Here is a 9,580-nt window from a genome sequence, read left to right on the forward strand (position 1 = left end):
GTCTTAAGGGGTGTAAGCGCTGCTCCTAATTGCTTTTGCTCTGAGGGTTACACAGAGATACTTTCATGGGCTGCAAATGACATTTCCCCTATAATGTGGAGGATGCCTTGTTGTCGTCTGGATGAAAAGCACAATTCTGCTGCCTGTCTTCATCAACGGCCCTTTCAGAAGGAGAGCTTGCATAGTCAAGCCCACAGATGGGAGAGCAAAACTGGGTTCTGTAAGAGCCTCTCTAGGAGAGCAGTGCTGGGACTTTCTGTTTTCAGCACTGCAGGCTGTGTTTGCTGTGCCTGTTGTGGCCAACAATGCATTATTTCAGTATGCCATGGTTTTGTCTGATACACATTCACCTCCCTGCTCCATGTGGTAGCAAACCCAAAGCCCCTAACAATCCACAGTGCCCATGTTAGTTTATATTCATAATTAATAGCTGAAACTTTTATCCTTATTCAAAAATATTCCAACGAGGTACCTCCATTTTCAGCATCTGAAAGCAGGTGATGTTGATCTTACTGTTCATAAACACCTACAGAAGAAGCTGTGGAGCTTCCTGTTTGATCACAGAAACATTCAGGGTTGGGATTCCAGACCTCCTGTGTTCAAAAAACCACCTGATGCCTCCCCAGCTCTTCTGCCTGCTCACAGAGCCACGCGCCCTGGAGCAGATACAGAAAGCAGCCTTGGGGATGGGGGGACTGGAGGTATCTGGGCAGGAAGAAGCTTGACATTGCTGGGGAACAAGCAGCACAACTTGGGGTTGCTTTCTGGGGCCAGTGGTGAATATCAGGACGTGTGACTGCAGCCTGTTGAGCTGCTGGCCACCTACAAGTTTCCATAGAGGTTTGGAGCAGGAATTCATTTAGGGTGAAGAATTTTTGTGCATGGGGGAAAAAAGAAAAAGAGGAAACAGAAAAAAAAGCTGAACTGAGAGGCAGTGCAATTAACTAGTGGGTAATTGACATTTTCATTTCCTGTACTCTGCACTAGGAGGATAATGACAGGTTAGGCCATATCAAAGTGTTCCTGAATACCCCCAGTGACATGACAAGAGACATTACCTACAGAAATGTCTGCAAAGTGCTGCGGCCAGAAGCAGGGATGGGCGCTGTGTGCTTTAGGCTTTGTTCTGCTGAGGCACAGCACGATAGCAATGCTGCAGCAGGTGGTTCCCATGCCATCCTTGTTTCCATATCCCTGCATGAATACCAGGCAGCCCCCGCTCCTCCCCATTACAAGAACAGTCCCATTCACAGAAGGACTCTTTCTGTGAAGAATTCCTCAGAACGAGGAGTAGGGACTAAACAACGTGTTTTTCATAGGCAATGCAGAACAGATTGAGATAGGGTCAGCTTTTCCATCAGTTTTATCCAGTGATAAAACAGGGCTGTGTGTAACATAACCAGCCAGTGAGGAACAATTATTTATGGAGCACCGTAGATGAGCATCACACTTCACGAGGGCTAAATCTCTTTAGAAGTGGAATTTGTTCCCTAAAGAAATCATATTCCAGAGCACTCCTATAAGAACAGCCTGGACAGCAGGTAGGGCTGAACAGCCTGTGCCCACAGCAAGCAAAACAACCTCAGCAATCCTCCCTCTGTGCCATGCCCCTATCACTGCAGTGCTGACGCTGACCTGTGGTCCTGACATCTAAACACAATGCAAGAAGATAGTGAAGAAGCTCTCCTGCCACAGCAGACTAACAGATCTGTGTTTTCTAGTGCATTCCTTTGTCTTTCCACCGCATTATTCCAGCTCAGCAAGAATCACAAGAACAATTTATAATTCAAGAGAATGGCTGAGACATTTCCCCTCTTGTGGGAAAAATAAGCCACAAGTGTTGGCTGTAGGTTCCTACTGACTCCTACTCACTTTGTGCCATGTGCATGGGGAATTGGAGTGCAGGTTAATAATAAATAAGGGCACGAATGCTGCATTAAGAGCATAAATGTTATTTTAGTTCTAACCGTTTCACTTACTGCGGAGTAATGCAGCACCAGGGCTCCGTGTGTTCAGTTACACGGGTGGCAGCATGGGTTACAGCAAAGGACATGCCTCTTTCAAGGTGAAAATGGATGGCTTGATGTTTGTAACGGGATGCTGTGCAAGTGTCACTCAGGGTTGGTGGGAGTCACAGATGGTATGGGGGTCCCATGCTCAGCGGCCCAATGCAGTGTGCCCAAGGAGGATACAAGCCCAAATGTCTTTCCCACCTCTGCAGCACTGTGGTACTTCAGTCTCTCCATCCCTGCTGGCAGCATCCAAAATAAGGGCAGATCTTGATTTTTTTCTGGTCCTATGAGAGTTTGGCATTGAGCAATCCTTGGTGCTATGCAAAGCTGAGCAGCTACTCTTCATATGCTTGAATCCAAGGAGATCCTGTTAAGCAGCAAATGGTTGACCCGCTGGTACATTCATAACTCAGTCCTGCACTGACCACAGCCCAGTGAATAACGTTCCCACCAGTTTGCAGATACAGGTTTGGAAAGTGTCGTTGCTGCAGACATCCCTAGCAACACTAAATTCTGCTTTTCATCACACCCTGCTTTTCAATGAATGCTTTGTATGGCACAGGAGCCCATGGTTTTGACCATTGCTTGTGTATAATTCTCTGCTGCTGTTAAGGCAGCTTGTGCTGTGCTTGTTTGATAGCTCCTGCCTGTACACTGCACTGACTGCTGCATCCATTAAGAGCTGTGCAGGAGCAGGTCTGAAAAGAGTTCTGCAGAGCTGGAGATATCTGCCAGGGGCTGCTGGCCGTGCTGGCTGGCTGCACGCTGGTACCATGGCAGTGCCCTTGCTGCTCAAGCCTGGGTATCCAGCACAGAGCAGAATATACCCACTGCTGAGGATTTCAGCTCCCTCTTGGTGTTTCCCCCTGGCCAGTGTCCCTGCCTAGATGGGTCTCTGGGACAGGGAGTGGGACAAGAAGGACAAATCATCTGTGAAAAATCTATTAAAATAATGTTCTTGATAACTGGAGCATTTGCATGTGTAATGGACAAGGTGTTTCCCCCAGATTATGCCACCACAAATTCAGGAATGGCCACGAGGCACGTCTGCTTTAAGCTATAGTGAGCAATACTGGAAAGTGCTGGGTGGAGCAGGGAGGGGACAGCTGTTATGTGCACACGGTCATTATGCATGTAAACACGATATTAAAAATAGAGCTGGCTGAATACTGCCAAGAGTTTCTCGGACTACCCATTGGAATTAAAGAGAGACATAGGTTTGGACTGAGTCCCTGCCATTTTGCTCTGTGCTCCCGTTTTGGTGTGCAAGAAAATGCCTGCAGAAAATGGGTAATAAATTCGTGTGTGCGAGTATTTACATGAGAAAGTTGTGCTCCGGGTGGCAAGATGTGAAGTTATGTTCTGGTTGCCAGAACTGAGAGAAACAAACACAAACCCATCCCTGCTGTGCTGACACACACATAGAGGAGAATGGCTTGGACACAGTGTGGGACACATCCTATAAGGTGTTCCTAGCTGGCCTAGGTTTTGGGAATAACACACAGAGATTGATAAAGCCAATAGCGGGTCAGGCTCGCTGGGACCGCAGGGGAGGCTGGTTTCTATGGCAATGGAGAACAGCGCGATGGGAGGCACGGCGTGGGCGGCTGCAACGGCAGCATCACTCCCAGCACAGTGGTTAGTTGCTTTGGAGACAGGTGTGAGGCCTGAGACTATCGTTTCAGGGCAAAGGAGGTGAGATTGGGGACTGAGAGACCCAGCTGGGCTGGATGTGGGCTCAGGAGGGTGCAGAGAACGGAGGTGGTGTCAAAAACTGATGCATTTTAGTTATTTAAAAGCTTCATATGTGTTAAACACTGAAGTTGTGAGTGTGCACTTTCGTTATATGACCCGATAAAAGTCAACAGTCATGCAAAGGATGGGTCTGGTGTCACTGACGCCTGCCCTTGGGAAGCTGTAAGGGGAGAGAAGCTGGTAGGACACCATGGTGCATATGTCTCAGTGGGCCTTTGGGCAGTACAGTGTGGGAGAGAGACTGTGTGCAGTGCTGGACCAGGAGCACTCATAGTACAGCACCACAGAGCCACAGGAACATAGAATCACAGAATGATTTGAGTTAGAAGGAATCTTCAAGACTGTCTAGACAGAGACACCATCCCTTAGAGCCGGTTGCCCAAAACCCCATCCAACCTTGACTTGAATGGTTCCATGCACATGTGAAGGCAGCATCCAGGTGATGCAGAGACCATAGTGAAAAGTTAACAAATTAATGAAGCAATGAAAGCACGGGTGTTCAGAGGGATAAACGTGACATTTAAGAATCAGTGGGTCTAAGTACATGGGTATAATCTCCAGGAGCTGTTTGTCCCAGCTGGACAGGCCCATGGGAGAAGATCAATAGAAGGGATTGGTGTCTGGCTTGTCTTTTCTTCCCAAAGCCAAACTCAACACAAGCAAATATTCAATCAGAAGTCCTCCTCTCTACACAAGAAGGGTAGCTTTGCACAGTAGAAATCATTAAAGGCAAACATGGTGACACAGCTCATAAAGTGGAGGTGTGTTGGCTGACAGTATGAGTACAGTTGGTGTTTGGGGAAATAGTGAGACCGTGTCTTCAAAGGACAATGCTGCATTTGAAAAACAAAAGTGTAAATGAGTGTTCTCAGCTTGCCCAAGCCTAAAGAGATCCTGCCATGTTTCTGTTTCCTTCTTCCTTCTTGAAGAAGTCTTTGCCAGGTGCAGAACCATGAGAGACATCTGAACTACAATATGCAGAGACTGATGCTTATGGATCTCTATCAATACCTGCATAGCACTTCAGATGTTAAGGACACCCAGGTGCCAATGTATGAAGCTTGTGGTTATGCACAATCATGGCCAAAAGTGTCCATGAGGGGGGAGGATGCCTGTCCTGCACTAACCAGGAGGCTGGTCATGCTGGAGGCTTGCATGGGATGAGGGGTGAAGGCCAGGGACAAGGTTGCACACAGCCTGGAGGGATCAAATCGGAGCAGTGAAGCCAGACCTAGGCTCACCCCATGTTCTTTATGGCTGCACACACACACAAGGAGAGGGCTGAAGGCAGCAGTGGAGCTTCACCTCTACAAGGCAGTGTGGGGGTGGGAGGTGCTGCTCCTTGCCCATTCCCAGGTAACCAAGTGCCTCATCAGTCAGCAGCAGTGCTGACACTGATCTCCAGCTTCCCCTGCCTTCACATTAGTATCGCCTTGCACGCACAACCATTACAGCCATTGCATTAGTGATAGATGAGTAATCTTAGATCCTCCTCCTGAATCACAGGGCTGGACAGTGTGACCAAAGTGAAGGGATTGCTTATTACCATAAAGGGACCAAAGGGTCCCTCCTCCACCCATTCTGGAACATCATGCACTAACCTATTAGTAACAGGGCTTTAAGGAGCAGAAAAAAGCTTTAAAAAGTAATTCCATTATAAGAACTACAACTACAAATACAGGGTTTATTGTTCTCATGGGAATGCCATTCATATCCCTGCAAAGATAATCTGACATTCTCCAGTGAAGGTTGTTAATGTTTTTACTGGAAAAGCAGTTGTTTAATTGAAAAATAAAGAATCATCAGGATACCTGATTTAACTAATTTAAACCTCTGAGCAAATTCACTGTACAGTGCCTTATGTATGCTCCTTTCTGGAGCTGCTTTCTTGGCTAGTTGTGTCCAAGATGTGCTGTTGGTTTATCCCTGTCAAGCTGCTAACACTGTTCTCCCTCACTTCTAATGGGAAGGAAAAGGATTTAAAAGTAGGCAGGTCCTCTGTTTTGAGCATTTTCCTTGTAACATTTCAAGCACATGTCACAAATGAAACCTTTCTGCAGCAAGTTGTGTCTCAGGGAGCCAAGGGGGAGTAACCAGATTGTGATAGGATGCAGGTGAATTTGTTCTTAGGTTTACAAGGCAACTCTTCCCATCCAAAAGAAGCTTCCTGGGAAAGTAAAGTTGAAATGATATTGCTCACGATCCTGAAAAGTTTCTGAGAGAGGAAATTAAAGATGAATTCAGCTTTAAGAACAGTCGTGCCTATTAGTCATTTATCAGCACCGCTTCTTGTGAGTAAGTGAGAGTGACTGCGGCTCGGCTTTATTCTGTGCTTTGTTTTCACAGACAGCCTTTTTTCTTGCAGAAGAGCGTGGATTTTGTACGGAGGATGGTTCTGAATGTCAGGACTGACGTTTTCTCGATCTGAACACAGCACTGCACACCAGCCTTGCTCTGGTTCCCACCAGCCCCAGCTACAACACATCCCAAGTGCCAAGCAAGAGCCAGGGACACGGCCCAAGGATGAAGTAACGGGAGCTGACTTGCGGTGTGCAACGTGATCAGGGCAGCACAGAGCAGCATCGGGTGAACTGAACAGGGTGCGAGCAGAGCTCACCATGTCCTGGGCTGCACCAGCCTTCCTGCTCCCTTCCTGCTATTCCTCGAAAAGCTCCCAGCCGCATACTGGCATGAACTGATCCCACTCAGTTCTTGGCATTTAGCATTCTCACGGGCTGCAGTGATTCATAGAAAGCTCCTTGTTCTGCCCCTGGAATGAGCGTACATGATTCAGAGCCTTTTTTTTTCACGCAGCTATGCTGCAGTCTCCTAAAAATGCATGTGCAGGCAGATCGTTCTGCAAATCCTATGGCAACGGGCTGCACGGCGGCTGGCTGGCTGCATGACAATGTGCAAGGCTTGTGCATGGAGAAACACCACACTCACAGGGAGAAAACTTCCTAGGAATATTAGTATTCAGCACCCACTACCAAGATATCAGAGCAATCCAGCAAGGTCTGACTGCTCAGAATTATTATTCATGTACAGTGGAATACGCATTTTTTTTAAGCAGCATTGTGAATTAATGCTAGCAAAATGTAATTTGTAATTTAAATGTAAATCGGAATTGACTAAGAATATAATTAAGCTCTGGATCCCTCGGTGGTATTTGCTAAACAGTCTGTTTTGTGGTGCTTTATTCACCAAGATGTTAAAGTTCACTGTCCATCCTGAATACCTCCAAGTATGTTATCTGTATACGTGTGCCACAAATACGTAAGTAACAACAAAAGCTCAGGGCTGATCCATGTGACACAGCTGACGTATTTCTGCCAAAACAAAGGCTGCTTTGCACAGAGGGTTAGATGACAACTTGCTTTTCCTGTGCACTTTTTCAGCCCATTTTACATACAAAGGTACCTGGGCCCAAAGCCTGCTGCCAGACACATGGCTCCTCTTCCCTTTGACGAGCAGAACTGAAATCATTACTGACAGCTGAAATTAAGATTTTAATAATCACTCGAGCTCTTTTTCGCATAGACCCAAGAGGAGCACATCCTACGACGTGTGGTGTGTCAGCCACTTACATCAAAGTAAATGAAAGCCGAGGCTTTGCAGCGCTGGAAGGATGTTCAGCAACTTTCCGCATGCTGCAGCCAAGTGGGTTTTCTTCATACAAATACTGGGTATAGGTGCAGTGGGAAGCTTGCCCTTTTATGAAGGTGAGGACATACATACATCAGCAGTATGCAGAGTGTAAATGGTGTTAAACAGTGCCCTTCCATCATCTTGTGTCACTGAATACTTTCTGGCATCTGTTTGTTTTATATCCCTCTCCAGAGATGGATGCACTGGCTGGAAGTTTGTCTGCTCCTGTGCATTGATCTGAAAATGTTCAGTTTTGAGCTTCAAACTTCACTTTCTGGAGCTACTTCAAGGAAAGCTTGATTTAAACTCACCTGGGATTTCCTAAATCCTTCCCCTAAAATCTGAGTCATTTTACATGAAAAGATGTGTTGGCTGGTGGGTCTCTAGTCCCACCTGCTGCCCCAGGTGGACTGGCCACAACAGCTGGGGCAAGGGGTAGAGCAAAGGAGACACTGCTTTCCTTAGCTCTGCTTGGAAACCTTTAAGATGGAGGATTTCCAAGGACAGACCTCTCTCTCCCTGGATACCCATCCCAGCTCTGTGCCACCCTCCTGGTGAAAGAGATATTCTGTCCACTCCAAGGAGCCTATGACTTGATGATCTTTTACTCAACAACTACAAAAAATGCAGAAGAATCCTCATCCAGGTTACAGGAGCATTGAAGAAGGGGGAGTGTACTAGAATCCTGAAGGTTGGTTTTCCCACTGATTTGCAAGACATCTTTGTAGCATACAGTGTTGAACTCTGTACATATAGTGTTAAAGTTCTGTATTTAAATTAAAAAAAATGAATACACAAAATGTTATTGTTCATATGCAAAAATGCTTACATGCAAATCCTAAATTTATTGCCATAAAAATCTTATCAGCTTATCTTAACACTAGTACACGTTTTGTCCTACGCACATTCAAATATCTTGTTTTTCTGCTGAAGCTGCTTTCCAGCCCATAGGATGGGTTGGGCGATGGGACTTGTGTTACACACAAGTCCCTGTTCATGGCAGTTGGACCAAGTGATCTCTATGGGTCCCTTCCAACTCAACCACTCTGTGGTTCTATAAGCTGCCAAGTCAACATTCACCTTTGGTGTACTTGCTAAACCATGTATCACCAACAGTTAACATAAACTTAGACCCAAATGTATCTTCAGTGTTTTAGGAATCATCTTCTTACCAACCATACCTTTAAGTCAGACAGAAAAACCCTCTGCACTGTTCTCAAGTGCAAAGATATTTGTTTCAGAGTCCTTCAGTGAGGGACAAATTTTAAGACGGAGCTGTAAAAACATGTGAATGAGTGATTGTTTTCAATGGAACTGACTTAAGGAGCCCAAAGGCCTTCTTAAATCTCATATCCTCAGTTCCAGTGGAAATATTATAATCAGATGGATTTTAAAGGTGAGTTGGGTTAATTCCCTATTTGGGAAAGGGGACTTTTATACAGTTATATGTCATGGAATAAAAAAAGAAGTAGAAACGTTGTCATTTGGGATATTTAAAACTGGATGGGTCAGAACTACCAAAACACAATCTAGACAAGAATCCAGCACTGGAAGGAGAAAATCAGCATGCAGCCAGACAGCCTTTTCAGCCCTCATTTCTGCTCTGCCCATGTTTTTCCCAGTGGTCTATTTATCCAAGCACACCGACTCCTCTCAAGATAAACAGAAAGGATTAATCTTGACAAAGTGACTCTCCAAGAGGCTGGGAACCACGAAGAAGGAAGAGGAGAGTAATGCAATTATTTTTGCGCTTTATAAATAATTTGTAGCTGAAATAAGTAAAATTATACACAGCAGCATTCAGATATATTTTCTCTCTACCCCAAGGGAATTAAACTGCAAACACAGAGAAAAAGATAGAGTAAAATTAGTTTCTAGTGAGCAGGATTTGGAAGAACACTGTGCTTTTTGGGTCTACTGTGTGCAGCCCTGCTCCAGCAGGGACACCTAGAGCAGGTTGACCAGCACCATTTCCAGGAGCTTCTGGAGCTCAGCCACCATTCAGATGGATTCTGAGTTCTCCAGCACCTAACTACACGATTACTGAAAGGAGCTCCCATCAGACTTTACCAGGGAAGTAGACACGGCACAGTGGGAAGCAGTGTTATGTGAGAGAGCTTCCCCATTTGGGTGGACACAACCTTTTGGTATGGGGAAACTGCCTG

At 45.8% G+C, this 9,580-nt stretch overlaps 1 long non-coding RNA gene across 2 annotated transcripts in view; it reads left to right on the forward strand.

Moving 5' to 3' along the window:
• The window catches only part of LOC107312234 (uncharacterized), a 39,536-nt gene extending 31,243 nt beyond the window's left edge, over window positions 1–8,293 (forward strand). For both annotated transcript variants that reach the window (XR_001554441.3, XR_014944926.1), the window contains one exon: window positions 6,133–8,293. This is a non-coding gene — a long non-coding RNA (uncharacterized LOC107312234). The remainder of the gene's footprint in view (window positions 1–6,132) is intronic.
• The last annotated feature ends 1,287 nt before the right edge of the window (window positions 8,294–9,580 follow it).

Source organism: Coturnix japonica, chromosome 3 (assembly GCF_054131305.1).
Source record: "Coturnix japonica strain WE chromosome 3, WE-NBRP24, whole genome shotgun sequence".
NCBI lineage: Eukaryota > Metazoa > Chordata > Aves > Galliformes > Phasianidae > Coturnix > Coturnix japonica.